Consider the following 18,698-nt stretch of genomic DNA (forward strand, 5'->3'; position numbering starts at 1 on the left):
TTCCAGTAATGCTGGCACTCATCGCTTCCACTCCTCATTTCCACTGAGAGGTAGGGTGAAAGCATGCGGGAATCCCCCAGGGACTCTCAGACTTAAGTAAACTAAGAGGAACACAAACTCCCACTGATACAGGCCCCTTATACAGTATGCATAAGTTAACAAAACAACCTCCCCTCCTCTTTTCCCTTCTCCTCTCCTCTTACCTTCCACATGATTAAAATCCCATCATCCACAAACAAAGTGAAAAAGAGAGGAAGAGAGAGAGGTGGGGAGAGAGAATGGAGGCTATCTTTGGCTCTCTCTCTCCTCTGTGGGATGTAGAAGCAGCGGCAGCGGCGACGGCAGTAGAAGCAGCGGTGAGCGGCGAACTTGGGAGTCAGTGAGGATGTGGATACGTCTCCGTGGCTGTGTCATCACCTCTCATGACATGTTTCCTCCCCTGCCTGTGTAAGCCTTTCCATCCTGACCCAGCAGAGAGAGAGAGAGAGAGAGAGAGAGAGAAAGAGAGAGAGAGAGAGAGAGAGAGCAGGCACAAACTAGTGCACCGCCTCTCTCTCTGTCTCTCCTCCCCTCCTCCTTTTTGTCCATCCCTCCCTCTCTGTTTCCCTGTATTCAAATCTACCAGTGGGCTGCCCTGTCTTTAAGTAGGCCAATCACTGGACCACTAGGGGCGGGGTCTGGACCGGCCGTGTGAGTTTGTAGTCAGATGTCTCCATATAGACATTCTGTGAGTAAATGTGTGTGTGTGTGTGTGTGTGTGTGTGTGTGTGTGTGTGTGTGTGTGTGTGTGTGTGTGTGTGTCTACTTGTCCTTGTTTATATGCTTGTGTGCAGCCCCATATGTGGATGTGTGTGTGTATATGCAAACAAATGCCGGTTGAGAGCTTGCTGTGAGCTTCATCCCTTTTAACCTTAAATGCTCAAAAGCTGGTATACAAATAATGTGAATGAACAAATATGACTTCAATTGAAGGCCACATGACTGACAAATTCAAGAAATTCCTGTTTGGGTGAGAACCTTTCACCGGCACTAGCGGACATCTGGGTCAGATTTTACTTTCGTTCAACTTTTCCTTGCGAATTCCCACGGACGGCCAATATGTTGTTGCAATATGTTGGGAAACAGAGAAATCAGCATATGTGCAAGAACCTTTCTTTTTGAATAATATCACACTACCTGACTACGAGGGTTTGTTAAGTTACTTAGAAAATGGATAACTCGTTACATAATACACATTGATGAAGTAATTACTCAAGAACAAATGTGATTAATAGTTACTCTGCAAAGCTGCATAAAAGATGCCTTTTAAGTATTCCAAATCCTCTACACCCACCCGTCACATCTTCTGTGTTTATGTATGCAGAAACATAAAACAGGACATTGTAATTCAACAAGCATGCTGCCTTCATTTAGAGGTGTTTATTGACAACGAAAAGCTAGCTCATCTCCAATGAATGCACGTAGTACCCCAGAAGTTCTGTCCTCACAGTGAAAACCCAGGTGATTCCTGAAGGTAGCTTGATCAGTGGCTGGTGTTAGCAAGCCGGTAAAGTCTAACCGCTTCCCCACACCTCCAGCCCCCTCACCAAGCCAACAAGTTTCACACCAGTCCAACCTGATATCAACCCTCCAACAACTCATAGTTTCTACTTTGTCGTGCTTTCTTTCAGTGTTCAGCTACTATCAATGAAACTCAAATTCACAACTTTCTGTATTTTACGTTAAAAGCCAACATTATGGGAAAGTAAAGCACACCAGGGGTTGTAGTGAGGTGCTGATCACTGGAAGTAGACTTGTGAGTGGGAAAAAAGTGTTGCACGCTCTGGCTCCATATGCAGTTCTCTTTTATTTAGATGAGGTTTGGGACCTCAGGGCCTTCAGGGCCGAAACGTCGACTAAATAAAAGAGCCAGAGTGTGCGACACTTTTTTTCCTACTCTACATTTAAAAGCCTACCAGGAGAAGGAGGCATTATGACCTTTGAGCTGTTGAAAGGCTTTTAATGTGAAGCATCTGTGCAGGAAGGGTCGTTGATGGTAACTTACCACTGCATTAAAAAAAACAAAACAGCAAAGTAGAACAGACTACAGTTAATTAGTAATAACCTTTCAACAGACAAACTCAAGTCAAAACTGTGGTGTGACATGTTGCAGCAGTGATTGAATAAGTACGATGTAAATGTAGATGCTGAATTTGTGATAAAAATGCTGTTCAAATGGAACAGATCAGAAAACGGGGAGGCTTTTCACTAAAATATGATAAAATAAAGATACAAATCCATAATGAAAAATAGCTATTTAAATGTTTGTCTTTATGCAAGCCTGTTTCAAACAGGCCTCTCTGCAGTTTAAGTAAATAAATGCCAGTATTTGTGAATTTACTGTATTAACTTTCGTCTGTCTCCACTTTTGCATCGGTGACCCGTCCTCAGCAGCACTTCACCCTCTGTAATTTTAATGTCTCCCTGCTGTCTCCCCCTCTCTCCATCTACCTTGAAACTTCAGCTGCTTTGGCCACTACTCATAAAAACAACCCCCCTACTTTTTTTTTTTTTTAGAGAAGCAGCTTAACTTAATCTCCAAGATGCGAGTCAGTCATTTACCCTCCCACACAAGGCACGCTGCCCTCCCTTGACTGCAATCTTTGATCAGAAATCTTCAGTATTCATCAGATGTCTCATTGGAAATTATACCACACGTTCTGTCTGATTCACTGTGGATGGTTAGTCCTGGCAATTGTGCATAACAGAAAGCCACACAGTGCCAGAAAAAGAAAAAATCAGGCCAAACCATTATTCTTTACAGTCCATGTGACGTTAAAGCTTGAAAGCCGACTGCTCATTGGTAGCTAGATCCTAAATAATCCCTAACATTTTGCCCTAAGGGAATGAGTCCTGAGATTGGAAGTGTAGAGCATGGTTCCTACTTCGCAAAGGCTTTAATCCCGTCCTGTATCCTGGACTGTAGAATCACAGAGCCAGAAATGGTATTCTGGCCCAAAATTTAAGTTTTATGCATCAAGTGAAAATGCTCGTTTGGGTCTGATAAGTTCCAGAAAGCATGTCTCAAAATGAATGCACCACTGAAATGCCAAGTACAGATTTCAATTAGATAAAGTGTTTTTGGAATTCCTGTAAGGTCAGTTAAAATTTGCTTTTACCACTTTCAGATGGAGCTTGTTTACCACTCAGCGTTTCGGTGAATTTCAAATGAGTGAGTTTGAACACAAAAACGTTCCTTGAAGTTTAAAAAGAAATCACAAATTTCTGTGATCATGGAAATAAGTGATTTCATATCTAAACAAAAATGATGGCTCATTTGCCAATCCATATTGATGGGAACATCCCCTCTCTGGAAAAAAATGGTGTATTAGTAACATTATAACCCTAAAAGCAAAAGCAGGAAAGGCTCTCTGCAACAATCTGCAGCCTAAAGTATTCAGGACTGTTTGGATGGTTTGTACTCGGTGTCTGTCTGTCTGTGCAGTACAATATGTTCATGCACAATATTTGGATTTGGATGTGTGTGTGTGTGTGAGTGTGTGTGCTGTGGTGGGGATCCTGGCTGTGTGTTTCTGGCGGTTGGAGTGGGATCAGTCAGGGTGAGGCTGCAGCTAAAGAATGTTCTTCTGGAAAGGGACGAGGAAAGAGTTTCCATTTCGGGTCAGTTCTCGGAGAGACCAATAACTTTCCAAACCCTCTCCACCAGTCCACCAGGACATGAAAAGTTTGCTCGCCATGGGGAGAAGGAAAATGTAAGCAACACAGTCGGTAGTATCACTTGGAAAGAGAAATATATATTTTTCTACAGTGAGGTCAATACACTGAGAATAAATATGAGCTGAGTGGTGAAATCTGAATGTCCCACTGAGGGTCATACAGGACTTTTAAGAAAACTTACATATTTTCAAGACTAACAAATTAGCTGCAGGGAGAAAAAGATTAATACAATTCTAAACTGTGTCCTCAGATTGAAAACTCTTCATAAGCTAGTGACTTTCAGGGAACATCATCCATTTCAAAAAGAAATTTATCTATGCTTTATGCAATATCGGTGTGTCATTGCAGAAAACGGACACCTGTTCTGTTTCTATGAGTCATAAAATGAAACTCAATGTCAGTTTTTGGCTCACAAGAAACTAAACTGACTTTCTGTATTAAAAGTTTCCAAAGTTTAGTTCAGCAGACAGTTTTAGAGGATACAGGCACAAATTCTATTATTTCTATAACTCTTCAATGCCACAGTGTAGATAAAGACAGTGTACAGTCATTGCATAAGCAGGCCTTCAGTTATTATACCCTTGGAGGTTATCCGGCTGCACTCTGCAGAATTAAAGTGCACAATGCTTCTTCATTCATTCAAGTCTCTCGGTGGATGCTGTACTGTAGCTGAGTCCTCAAGTGTCTTCTAGCTCAATACCACAAAGCTGAGTGACCGTTTATCACCTTGAACTATATGTTCCCATCTTGCCATTGGTGATATTTTGATTGCGCTTCAAATGACATTGCACAAATGGAGATGGAAGGTATTGAGTTCAGAATCATAATGACTTGCCAGGCACAATAGACATATTTTGCCAATATTTCTGCACAGAAAATAGAAGTTAATTAACAAAAGACTCAATAACTCACATTCAGTTGAGCAAAATAAGATTAGCACCAATACACATTGATCATACAAAACTGTTGGGACATGCAATATACATTAATGAATGTCTACATTGATCACAAAAAATGATTAAACTTCTGCATGTGGATTGTCAAAAGGGGATGTAAAACAGTATCAGGAAGATGTTCTGCATAATTTGTACATTAAGAAAAGCCTCAGTTTACCTTGTACTGCTGTTATATACATAGTGTAGAAGCAGCAAGATGTTAGATGAGGTTTAGTTTCCATTCAGGCTTTTCAAACTGTAATGTCAGGAGATGAAAGAGACTGTGAATACAAGATGAAAGCTATTGAAAGAAAAACCTGCCTTTTTTTTTTTTTTTAAATGATTTTTGAAATTGTTAGGTTCACCTTAGATGGTACCTTTTTATAAAATTTAGACAAAACTTTTCACACCATTCTTACCTTCTGTTTCCAACTTTCCCATGACAGTTTTGTGAATTTAGAAAAGCTGGTCTCTACTTTGAGTTTAGAGAGGTCTTATTTTTAACAACCAGGAATGAGTGGAATGCAGTGGACTCCATCTCCTCTCTCGGGGTGAGACCATTATGGGGATAAAGCGTGACAGGGTTATGACCAAGACCTTTCAGGAGGGCACCGTCGCTGTGGGTAGCCTGGGATTTGTAGGGTTTATAGTACACATATGTGTAGATGGACACGTGACCCAAACACTCTTTTCCATAAGTTCTTAGTCCACCTTTAAGGTAAAATGAATGCAACCTCAAAGGTAAAATTAATGCAAATAGAGACATACTGTAGGCTATCCAATAATGCAAGTCAGCATCCCAAATATACATTAAAACATCCATACACACATGAGCTCTATCAGTACATTATCTTTCAGAGGCATCTTTATGACTTAGATATACAGCGTCTTAAAATCTCTTCAGTCACTGATCACTATCCTGGACAGTGCATTAGATATGCATTCATAGTGCATGACTCATGGCAGGCTGGGTTTCTGTATAGCTGCTCATGCATGTATTTGCTTCTGAGTGTGGTCGTGTCTCGCTTGCAGCCCCTGAAAAATGTGTCTATGACCTTTTTTAGAGCTTTTTGGTAGTCACAGCTCAGACCCTTTAGGAAAATGCCAAACACATTTCCCCTCAAACTGACCTCTGGCCTTCTAAGTGAGTTCACATGCGGGCGGTAAAGGACTGGCTTCAATCAGCCAGGGGAAGATGTACAGCTGGTACCAGCCGAGCAGAGACACAGACACACGGCAGCTGCTTTGAAGCACAGTTTGGGATTAGGAATGAAGGAATAAAAGAGGGGAAGGAAGGAAGTGCATATACAAAAGTATATCATAGCATTTGGTTTTGTTGAGGAGGTGCTGTTGTGGAGCCTGTGAGCAATCTGTCTCTGTCAAGTGACCTCAGTGAATGAACTGATGCAATCAGAAAGAAATACAGAGAAAAGCCCCGAAAACAGAATTTAAGAGAGGGGGAGGGGGAGCGCAAGAGAGACAGATTAAGAGATATGGAGGGAGAGGGGTTGGGAGAGCAGGAGATAAAGAAGTCTAAGTGATAAAGCTTATATTCAGCTGCACAATTTCCTCTGAAATAGATATTTTTGATATGCAGTGCAATAAAACCAAAAGGGAAAACAATCTGGATGGCTAAACATTTACATTGTTTTGTAGTTTGAGTGAAGTGACCCTTTAAATGTGCATAAAAAGAAGCATATGTCACATTAGGAATATTTCAAGCACCACAGGGATGCAGATAAATCAGCAGCATTAAATCAAGGAATCAATTGAGTGTGTGTGTGTGTGTGTGCAGTCATGTTCATTCTGAGTATGTGAACTGACAGTCAGACCTGACATAAACATCCCCTGAGGTGCTTCAAGAGCGTCCAGACCATGAGATTCTCTAAAAGAAGACACAACACATTGCTTCAAACGTCATGGTGAGTCAGAGAGTCAAACAAAGGTCAGTCGATCAACGGAAATATTTTGATTCACCGCTATTTCTGAGTATCGAGCAAGGAGCATGAGGCAACTGAGGTCAGAGTGAGTAATAATAAACTTTGAATCAACAGTAGTTGCGAACATCTGTACCCTACTGAGTCTTTTCAACCATGGCATCAAAGAGGATGCGATAAAAGACATCATCCAGGATGATGAGGAAAGAAAGTGCATGCCTTGTCAGATTTCAGGGTTTAGATCAAGTTGAAAGCATTCAATAGTTCTTTTACCATTATGCATGCACACACACACACACATACATCTAGATCCATTGCCTGAATCTGAAACATGCGCAAGCAGTAACAGCTCAAGGTCATTCTCTGTCACACCAAAGAGATTCACTGCAACATCACACAGGCTAATGAAAATATGCTCGTACACAGAGAAGCACACATACACGTAAATGCCCGAAAGCACACATGCACATCTGCATGCAAGGACACAAACAGACACGCACACACAGATACTGATAAACATAAACATGTACTGTCACCGATGCTCTCGCACACACACGCATGTGTGTATATATATATATATGTAGGATGGGTGTCAGGCAGCATCATCATTAGTTGTCAGCGGGCCCAACGTGTCCTCAAACTGTCAAGAAAAGAAGTCCAGTCCTCGCGGCTCACCCTCAACCCAAACCAACACCAGCTGGCGCACTATGACACATGACCCCAAAGAAAACAGACTCATAACATCATTCAGGAAATAAATGTTATGAAATAGCATAAACATGTCAACAAGAGAACCAGAGATTATTTTTTCCCTTAAATTGTTTTTTTTTTTTTGTAGGTATTAAATTTCAGCTATCTTCAGTTAATTGTTTGAAGATAAATAAGCTTTTTAGAGTTAATAAAAGCCTATAAATATCAGTTTTAATTGACATGCTTTAAACTTCTTCACAAAGCAAACATCTTTGTATTAGAGCTACTTATAAAAACAGGAATCTCAAGTCACTAATGAGCAGGTCTGAGTATAAAACCTCTTTCCTTTAAGTATTGACACACTGTAAATTTACCAGGTTTAAACTGTATTGTATTTAGGCTATTGATTACACAACATTGAACATTTGAGAAGCTGTTTAAGTAAAAAACTTCCTCATTCATTCATTGGCATTTAAATCAAAACTGTGCAAAAGGGACAGCCTGTTTGTTGTACTAACTATGCTACTGTAAGCGTTGAAGGTTATAATAAGAGACATGTGCGCATCAGCTGCATATCATAAATCTCTGGATATCATGCACAGCTTGGTGAGCATCAATCAGCTCTCAGGCGGTCACTGTCACACACAGCTGAGTTAGTCTTTAAGCTAATGTGCTACTTCAAGCGTCACTACATTAAAATTCTCACTCAGAGGAGAGTACGGTAAATCTGCCATCTTGTGTGAAGTGATATAAGAGTGCGTTGGGACATAAAACATTACATCACTTCTCTTCTTTTGAGCCCTTGCAACTCTATGATATATTTGACGGAAAAGAAGGTCATCATTTTGTGGAGTGCAGTCATACAAACCCAAATCCTAATTATGTACAATCTCCAACTCTCCAGTTAGTGCATCAGCATACCTCTCCACAATGCTCTGCTTGTGTTTTGCACCCTGCCACCCCACCATGTGTCCCTCAAAGTTGCGTAACTCCTCATTTCTACATGAAATGGAAGCTCAGTTCATGAAGGACAGCAAACATCGTTAGCCGCTTAACAAGCATTGCTTTTCAGTATAATCACAGTCCTCATATGTAAAACCAGAAGTGCTTAAACCTCAACTGGAATGAAAACTAGCTTAATTATGTTACAATGTGCAGGGCCATGAAACAATCTACAATAAGCAGACTGGAGGTTACATCACATATCAGGCGCTTGTGACCCATGACTATTGGTTTCATTTTGCTCTCCTCACATCAGTGCCAATAATTCAATCAGCACAGCTTGAAACTGCTCCAGCCGGGACACCAATTCCTACTGTAGTGTACCTACAAACAAAACAAAGTGTAACTTTGTCATTTGTAGCCCTGACAGAGGTCACATGAAACTTTATGTGAATATGTTTCAGAAGCAAGTTGTTATTTTAAAGTCATACACTGCTGCTTTAGATGAGCCTTACCGCTGTGAAAAGAATTGACTTTTTCCCAGGTGTGCCTAGTGACGGCGTGAAGCATGAATAAGTTATAAGTGAAAGTCAGGCTCTCCGACCTCCCCTGCTCTCGTCCCTGCAGTGTAGTGCACCTATGTGTGTGTGTGGTTAATGTAATGCAATGGTTAATGTACTATAGTCTACCTGGCAGTGAGGAAATATTCTGATTAATGGGCCTGCCATCAACTGTGACAGAGAGAGTGCACACACTTGCACATGCACACACTCGTAGAGCAGAAAGTAGGAACATCTCACTTTGCTCATAGTGTGTATATATAAGCTATGTATCTTCTATGGCCATAAAAAGAATCAGAGATGCTAGCTGGCGATGCAGATGACTGTGAAATGGAGTGCAAAGTCGGTGAGAGGAATCGAAAACTGGATCAATCAGAGGACATACATTTTATATGAAGGTGGGGAGGGGGCATGGTACAGCGCCATGGCAGTGTGACTACAGTATAAGACAGCCATGAATTATAAATGGAATAAATGATGGTCTCAGTTGGATCATTAATGGTTTGAATTATTAATCAAGTCTATCGGGCTCAGGTGTATTTTTAATAATCCTAAATCATCCGTTTAGTCGGTTTAGGCCTTGTTAAAGGCACAATCTGTAATAGAGAAAGGAGTTTGCCTCAACATAAACATCAGAAGACAAGATAGGAACTTGATATCACACTAAAATTAAGTTGACAGATCTATTGATATTAAAACTAGACCACAAACTAAGTGTTATATAACTTCAACTCTACAATTATATATCTTTGTGAATATACTTCAACATTGTTTTGTAGGAAGGAGTACATATACTGTATAGTCAAACACTCTTTAAAACGGAGCCTAATTTACTTTTTCAACTCATATCGATCCATCATAGAGCTTTTGAATGACAGAAGTAGGCCATATAGCAATCATTGCACCTTTTGATGGATGGTGGTTGATGCAATATCAGCATGGTACCAGCTGCTGCAGAATCCTCATCGCCATATTAATATGTATATGTCTAGACTACGTAGATGTACCGTATCTTAGATTTTATAGTTGAATTGTTGATTTGCCAGATGAATTCAAATTATAGTATGTGTTCTTAATTTGGTCTTAATAGGTACAAGGAGTATGCAACAACGTGCCCCAGCCAGAATTGAACTTAAGACATTGCGATGCTTGCAACTCAACCATTAGGCCACCTTTTTTTCATTCTTAATTAAACTTGCATTTGTCTTTCATTCATCCATCCATCTGTATTCATACTTGCTTATACTGCGTAGCATCACAGGAGGCTGAGTGCAATGCAGTGTACACCCTGAACAGGTTTTTCACAGGGCTAACACATAGAGGCAAACAAACCAAAGCACACAAAGGAAACACATGCAGATATGGGGGCGGGGGGTTAGGGGACATACACACACAGAAAGTCCCCAATGTGGTTGTGGATTTCTTGATGTTAGATGACAATGCTAACCACTGAGCCATGCCTGAATTTCAGTTGTTAAAAATTCAGTTTAATCTAAATAATAATCAAATTCTGCACACAGTTCATTGGATATCTGGGTACCTGGGAAATCCAGTTACTCAGAGACAATAAAAAATAAATAGAAAATGTTCAAGAGGCAGATATAAATATCCAAGTCACTTCTAATATGGTAGAGAGACAGACATTCAGACAGACAGATAGTTTTGCTGGCACACAGAGGTGCAACCCAAGGGATAAGGCTTCTTAAAGCGAATGACATTTGCTTCCAACATGGTTGCTTGCCCTCTCTACGTGTCATGTTTCTATATCGAGCTCGAGCCGTCCCCTCAGGCCGAGCCGACACCACGTTTCTATTCTTCTAACATCAGCACAGACAAATACTGCCAGCTAGACATGCAGGGTAACACACATAAACACACACACACACACACCCACACACAAGTGACCTCAGAGGTTCAATCAATAAACCACCCACAGCACTTTTCCAGAGCTTAGAAAGAGACACTGTGGCATTGTGGGACTGTGTGTGTGTTTGTGTGCTTGTGTGTTCTGCTACTGCTCTCCAAAACAAACAAGACAATCTATAAGACCATTAATGATATTGCTATTACTCTCCTTTGGAATGTACATCTCAGCACATGATATCTCTCCGCACGAAGGAAGCCATTCTTGACATTGTGGCTAAAAAGAGAGGGCTCAAAATGTTTTGCTCAAGTGTTTGATCCACTCTTAGAAAGAACATCGCCTCCCATTTAACACAAATCAGGTTTTAGATGCAGTAGCTGGTGAAGAGGCCAACAAAGATCAATCACACTGAGATAAGCATGGTTTGAAGTACAGTTTGACTGGTTTATTACACTATTGTAGATCTTGTGGAGAGGACCATGGAGTAAATTCCTGTTACTCATTCCCTCCCTCTCCAAAATGTGAAAAACAACCTATATATTTTATGTTAGTTATTGATTAAAAGTAACAGTCAGCAAGCCAAGTAATTTACAAAAAGGTTCAGCATCTTACAAACTTAATTCTTAATTGCCCTGACTATGTCGTATTTTATGACAGTAGTCTAAGGAAGATACAAATCATACTCTTCTCCAAATCACTGTACATCCATGCCTCAATCTGCTCAGTATGTTGGGAAACAGAATCATTTTACAGATCCCTAAGGTAAAACATCTTGACTGATTACATGTTGATCGATGCAACAAGTTCTCATAGTGCAAATAAATAGTTTAACCTCCAAGATGTTGAAGTGAAGTTGGCACTGCATTGGGCGTAATTTAATCAATAAAACAGTTTTGTTTCTAAGTGACTGTGATACTTCTAACTAGACACACTCCTTCTGTGGTTTTCCCTCAAGGCTAATGTGGAGCTTAAGTAATCAAATCTCCGGTAAACATCTATCAGAGAGTTATGCTTTGTTCAGACAGCATGCAAATCATTTTTTATAGCCGGTCATAAAACCTGACTTGTCCACTTTGTAATTTACAAGTCTCAACATTGGAATTGTGTTTGAACAATATAATCTTTTGTTGTCATTACTAAATTGGTTTTCTTGTTAACAGTGCATGTAAGCATGCTGAGTAAGACTGTGTTTTCCGTCTAGAAAGGCCACAATGTTTGGTTATTTGGGGGGATTTCTTAGTTGCAGTACTGTGAATCAAAGCATGAAACATTTTAACCATGTCTCCATTCCTTTGTTGGCTAGCCTTTATGTTTATTGTCCTGTGGTTGTTTTAGTCAGAAAGCTGAGAAAGTCTAAGCATAACTTTTAAAATTTCCATTCTCACCCTAAGACATCGTTGTAATGGATGAGAGCACAAATCACAACTCTGCACCTGGAAAAACTGCTCCACATAATTAAGCAGTATCTTTTCCTAGAATCACATGGGGGGGAGCATGATGTAACAACGTGACACAGTGATAAAACTGCTCATTTGTGGATACATTTGAAATGTTGAACTCCACTCAAACCAGCTTTGGGAGCAGCTCTCCCAGCACTGCTCTCCTAGTTTATGTATTCTCCACGAGGACACATCGATCCACTTCTGCTTGTAGGCCAGACATTGACTGAGCTTCAGCTAATCAAAGAGCCAATTAATGCAGGCAGCAGTATGCACGCTGAGCTGCAGCGTTAATCAATGGCATACTAAGCTGCACAGGCACAAAGGCTTTGTAAACCGGATGAGGCAAACGGTGTCAGCTATTATGTTGTTGAGAACGATCTCATTTGAATTACCTTATGTTTGTATTTAGGAGATTTGTTCTATTGTATTCTGCTCTGTTGACAATCACAAGTGAGGTTTTGTTGATGCCATTGAAAGAAATCAATCCCTTGAATGGCAATACTCTAGACTCACTGACCATTTAGTCATTCATTCATTCATTGTCTTTGCCATATTAATAGCCACCTGGGATTATCCACACCACTGCAAAATATACACATGATGCATGACTTCCCACTCCAAGTCAATTTCTTTCCCCTTTTCAGAAAACCAGTCACCCATATCGGTAGTTAAGCTAACACCAGCTACAATACACTAAGTTTACTTTGTACTGACATTATCTGAACTACCTAGAATATTCCACGTCATAATAAACGTTGAAAATACTCATTCGTGATGATTTCTTATCCTTGGGAACATGTTTTAACTTACATGCTGACCATTGGTACTGTTTATGCCACCAGCTCATCAGTCTAATTACCAGATGGTCTTGGTAGTACCCAAATGAAAGTCACATGCTTTTCTATTGACATTTCGATTGGCTAATGCATGAGCCAGTGTTGCAAAAAAGTTTGAAAGCTTCATCTTCGTGCAACTAAGTTGTAAGCAACTTTTCAAGGATATATTCATAGGATACAAACAAATTGCACTAGGAAGTTTAAGACAGGTAACACTGGTTGGACTTTGTTTAAAGTCATGTCAATGCAGCATCTCAATAATTTTGCTGCATATTTCATACACAGGTCCACTCAAGGTAACGTTATGTTCCATGAGTGTCTATGCTATTTGTCCATCCCTATTATATTGTATTGTATTGTATTCTATTCAGGATTATCATCACTCTAAGTGTGAGTTCTCATAGTGGTAGTGCTCTCTGTACAAGTTTCCCAGCACATTTAACAATAGTAAGACTCCACTATTGTCCTGTATTGGCTGGCACAAATATACAATGTATTGAGAGAAGTTGGATCGTCAACACGGCCAAAGCTGCAGTCGAGCCAAAGCTGAGTGTCCAGCGGAGATGGAACAGAACAGGGCACTTGACTAGTTCACGGTCCATCTCATCACCAAGTGTTTTTGGCTCTCTCAAGCTTTGTCATTGTGCAGATAAACATTCAAGTGCCATGTTTGGTCACCCGTAGAACAAACCAGCTTATTCATACAGTCCAGTACCCCCAGGGTAAATGAATGGAGGGCATTGCAAATAAAATGCCTTCTTTCCAAACTCTCCCCCCTGTCTTTTCTCTCCATTCAAACTCATTTTCTTGAGCTTTGGTATAAGACAAGGAGGTGGTGAGGAGCCAGAGTTCTGCGGTTGGGGGGAGATGAAACTTGAATGCAAAGCTCTTGAATCCTCAGCAGAGAGATGGGATTTTATAGCTGGAATGTGGGGGGTTTGGCTGGGCATGAAAAAGATTGGACACATTGGCAGTCGCTGATGCCAAGGCCTCCTAGCTTGAGACCCTGCTGGGCTCCAAATATGGTAGAGAGGGTGTTAAAACTGAAAATAATTTGAGCATACTTCAAATAGTACAGACTTCAAAAGGAAAGGATTTTAATGTGTGTCAAATCACATTAAAGAAAAGAAATATTCAAATCAGTAAATGTCCGTTTTTAATAATGAATAAATGATTGAATCTATGGTCTTTTTCTTGGAAAAAATCTTCTGATGCATACAATGTGATGTGCTTCATGTTTCTGACAGAAACAACAGCAGTTTGCAGTTTGCATGGTTGGCTATGCGCAGCAGCAGCTAAAGAAAAGAGTGTTACCTCCAGAAATTCAGATCAATGTCAGCACTGTATTGGTGCATCATTTGATTTCAAAGTGATCTCTGAAAACCAGAAACACAGAATTCTGAAGATGATTGACTTAAATTGCACAAATATCTCTGGTTTTAATTTGCTATCTAGCCATCTTCGGCTTTCTCCAACACCTTTTACTCCTTGCTGTGAACTGGCATGTATGCTCCAGGTTAAGTGTAATGTATTCAAGCCTTCCTCCACACAGTATCACTTCATTTTAGCTCAGCGCCAGTAGCTCCAGGTACGCAACTGTCACATCCTGCTGCATTCACCAACACTTCCCTCTCCACATGTCAGCACTGATAAGGGAATGGAGTGTGTGGAATCCATAATGGCGAAGGGAGGGACTGGAAATGTTATGAACTGTGAATGCCTCCATGACCGCAGTAGGTATGGTTTCTTAATGGCTTCAAATGGTTTATATTGGCTTGGCTAGAAGTGAATAATGAAACGATTCATCCATCTTGACGCAAAAGGTCAACACACTACAAGGACTACTAAAAAATAATCTACAAAAGATAAGGGTCATTTAAGATGCCTCAGGCCTTACGTATGCGGTAAAACATGTCTTCAAAAAACGCAGTATTGCTAAGACAAGGTCGTTTTTCTGCGTTTCTGGGGGGAAATGACATTTCTAAGATGCATAGTTGTTTGACCACACCAAAGATATGTTTAATTTGCTGTATCTTGCACTTAGGTAAGTTGTTGATTCATGCTGTTCAGTCATCCATAGAGAAACCCTACTGACTGCACAGCAGCTAAATGCTTTTTACACCATTATTCAATATTTAGAGCTGTGTGAGTGTTGTGTGCTGACCATAATGAACCAAACACGAAGAAAACATTACTACTTTGTCAACTGTTTGAAAAAAGAAGCCCAAGGTGATGTTTAAATCAAGTAATCACAAATATAAGCTAAAGAAAGGTGTAGGTAAACACACATGTTCATCATAGACATTTGTGTTCAGCTTAGCAAAGTTGTCCATAATTGATAACAGCATATATACACTTTGTATAATTCATTGGCTATGTCAGTTGCAATTCACTTCAGACACATTGCATTGCAGTGAGGGATGGGAGGGTATTTAATGCTCACAGAAATTCATGCAGACCTGAAGGAGTTTATCCTACTTATCATTTGAAGCCGAACTGTATTTTCTAATCTTTGCAGAGAGTGAGTACATATTTGCATGCATTAAAACCCAGAGGCACTGTACAAAGTAGAGGAAGAAAACAACTTATAAGAAAAATCTTCAATTTGGGAGTATCTTGGAGCTCAAACAAATGTTAAAACTGATTTAAATTCCGCATAAACCATCATTACAATATAGTGAGAAACACATCCCTCTGTCAGTCAAAGCTGTTGCTTAGTTATGAGTACACTGAAATCGTTACTTACATTATTTAGCAATAGCATCTTTTGACAGCTCATAGAACAAGCTAGCGGACCCCTTGGCTCTGTATTTTAAGTTTCAGTCCTAATTATCCTAAAATCTTAGCTTATGTACCTTCTTATGCTTGAGTTTTGTCTCAAGATGCACCCTCATAATTCAAATACTAGATCTCCACAGAGACTATCGAACCCAACAAACAAGGCCTATTATACTGACTAGCAAACTAAGCTTTATCATATATCCAATTCGTCTGTGAAACATTGGCTTCCATAATTTGGACATGAGTCCAAACAAGCAATTTGTCCATTGGCTCATGTATGTGGAGACCAAAGAATAAATTGGATAACATTTTGGTATAAATAAACGGAGGCCTTCCGGGTACTTGCAGGGTACAGCTAACAAGCTAGTGGTGAAACATAAACATGACATTCTGCAAATGTAACATGTAATATGGAACAGATAGCTCCAGTTCTCAATTTCAGTCGGCTGAGCTATGTTTCAGGCCGTTGTAAAATATTAACACAACCTTTGACCACCTAACAGTTAATTAAATGATAATGCACCAGCTAAACAATCACCACTTATGTTCGTGGAGTTTGCAAGCATATTGTGGAATTTGCAAAGGGAAAACGTGGACCAATAACATTTTTAGATAATGGAATGAATGGATACAAAGGAAATAAGAAATACAAATTAAAATCTGAATACTACCATGAAGTAATGCCATAAACCATATGTTGGTCTGTTATTTTATTAAATGAGGTATTTTTTTATTGTTTGCATATATGCAAAATAGTTGGCTTTCTGCTATGCTATTAATTACAGCACATTATCTACTTGCAATTAAACCAAGGATCTTGCCTATATGACGCATTGGAGTACAAACAATACAGAGCCAATTAAAAGTCAATGAACAATGCATGCAGCAGTTTAAAACTAAAGACAAAGCTGTGCAAAAGCTACACTGAGACAATGACAGCAGCACACACGTGCATTCAACTCCCACGCTTGGACCACATGGAGCAATCAATCCCCCTAAACACCACCACCCCACCCCATCCCGACCCACTCCACCCCTCCGATGTATGACATCCCATTGTGCATGTGCTACGAGAAAAGGAAAAAAAAAGAAAAAAACTCTAAATCTATTGCCTCTAAAGGAATGGTCCCAATGAAAGTGAATTAAACAACAAAGGAGGCACTTACATTCAAGAGCCTCACATGGTCCTCCGACAGAAAAGAAGAGAAGCGTGCAATGATTCCAGTCTGAGAAAACAATAGTGAGTAACCTTGAAGGGAGAGGGAGAGAGGGAGAGAGGGGTAGAGAAAGTGAGGTAAAAAGAGAGAGAGTGAGTTAGAGAGATAGAAAAGAAAGGTGAGAGAGAGGACGCAGATTCATGCATCCACACACCCAGCGTACACTCAAATCAAAACACTTAGGATCTTTTCTTGCATCTCCCCTCCTCCTCCTCCTCCTGTTCAGCTTTGCACCCCCCCCTCTACCCCCACCCCCCACCCCCAACCCATGCCTTCGGGTTTTACTCGTCATGTGTTCAGGCTCAGGGAAGCGTGAAGCCGGGCAGAGGAAACCAGCGCTCCAAGTGCTTTGTCCAGCGGTTGGGAAACTCATGCTTCCATTACGTGGAGTATTGAGCTTTTTGGCCCCTTCTGTGTGTTTGATCCAGAGCAGATGGATGGAGAGGCAGGAGACGATATCCAGAATCTTGGCTCATCTATCACACCTTCCTGGGATTTCATCCCAAAAACAAAGAATAGTGTGGAAAATACTGCTGCTAGATAAATCTCTTTCAGAGGCAAGTGTCCAGTTTCCTAATACAGCTGGCTACCAGAGTACATTTAAGTAAAGTCAGTCCCAGCAAGGATAATGAAACTACCAAGACTGATTTTGAATGCAGAGACACACTTACATTACCTTAATTCAACTAAATGAAGGGCTCTTGCCATGCAACAATTTGCTGATAACACAAGATATTACACTTATTTTTTCTCTCTTTCTTTAAGAGCTGATGCAAACTGCCTCAATTTTTAGTAATATTTGCAATTTTCCCAGTTTTCGGTTGCTTTTAAGTTTTAGTGGTTGTCACCCAAGGGAATAGCAGTACAGAGCAATAGGATCAGCAGATGTTTCCAACTTCACAGTCCACAGTTAATATTTGAGCGCCTGGGGACAGAACTGACTTTTTAAAGACTAATACAAAGCATTTGATTTGCCAATAGCTGGTATTTAAATCTAATGCCAGAAAATTATGAATTATTAGAATTGTTTCAATGAAACTCACTGCTTATGGTTTTAATCTTTCAGCCCTAAACAGGATGAGAAGCTACTCATTTTAGACTAAATCAATTTCTTTATGTTTGCTGATGATATCATTTATCTATATGTAATCAATTCATGTTTATGTTGAAATAAAACATTAAAAAAGGAAGTGGAATGGATTTCAGGTTTGGTAACGAAAAAAAAGTTTAGTTTTAAATGTCTCAAAGTCTATGGAGGATCTCTGATCTGAGACTGAGAACCATAATTGATCCTTCTGCTTCAGTGTAGGTCCCTTATGCTACAGTTTAGGGTTCACCATGCCCCTGATGATGCCATTAGGCTTATCTTGAGTTAGATTTCTGTCAAATATTTGAAAGAAAAGCTTATAAACTGGGGACATGAAGTTCAAAAGTTAAGAGCATGTAACAGGCAGGGAAGGTTTAATGAAAGCTGCTAATAGTTAGGAAGCATAGGAAAAAGCATGGTTGAAGTTTGACTCATACTTCTGTCTCTTGTGAATCCCTGGAGCTCCCATTTAACTTTACTTGAGGATAATACACCTTTTGATATTTTGAGCACTGAATTTCATTCTTGACCTTTGGAAATAGTAGTGTAACAAAACAATCTCAAGTAAAAAGTCCACTTTTTTAGCTTTTTCTGAACATTCAACTGCTGTCTCACTGTCTTCTTCTGGGAAATGGAGCTGGCTCAAGTTTCATCATGTGAAGTAAGTGTGGAATGTTGGTCACATGATAA

At 40.0% G+C, this 18,698-nt stretch overlaps 1 protein-coding gene and 1 long non-coding RNA gene across 4 annotated transcripts in view; one reads left to right on the top strand and one right to left on the bottom strand.

The window, feature by feature from the left end:
• The window catches only part of LOC137177394 (E3 ubiquitin-protein ligase Midline-1-like), a 58,401-nt gene extending 41,314 nt beyond the window's left edge, over positions 1–17,087 (bottom strand). The window contains exon 1 of one of the 2 annotated variants that reach the window (XM_067583694.1): positions 16,871–17,087. The gene's annotated coding sequence lies outside the window, so the exon portion shown is untranslated. Of the gene's footprint in view, positions 1–203; positions 557–16,870 lie in introns of those variants that run through there. The other variant, XM_067583693.1, reaches the window with a different exon arrangement.
• LOC137177397 (uncharacterized) overlaps positions 1–18,698 on the top strand; it is a 212,021-nt gene that overhangs the window by 175,612 nt on the left and 17,711 nt on the right. The gene's annotated exons all lie outside the window — the stretch shown is intronic.

This window comes from Thunnus thynnus, chromosome 24 (assembly GCF_963924715.1).
Source record: "Thunnus thynnus chromosome 24, fThuThy2.1, whole genome shotgun sequence".
NCBI lineage: Eukaryota > Metazoa > Chordata > Actinopteri > Scombriformes > Scombridae > Thunnus > Thunnus thynnus.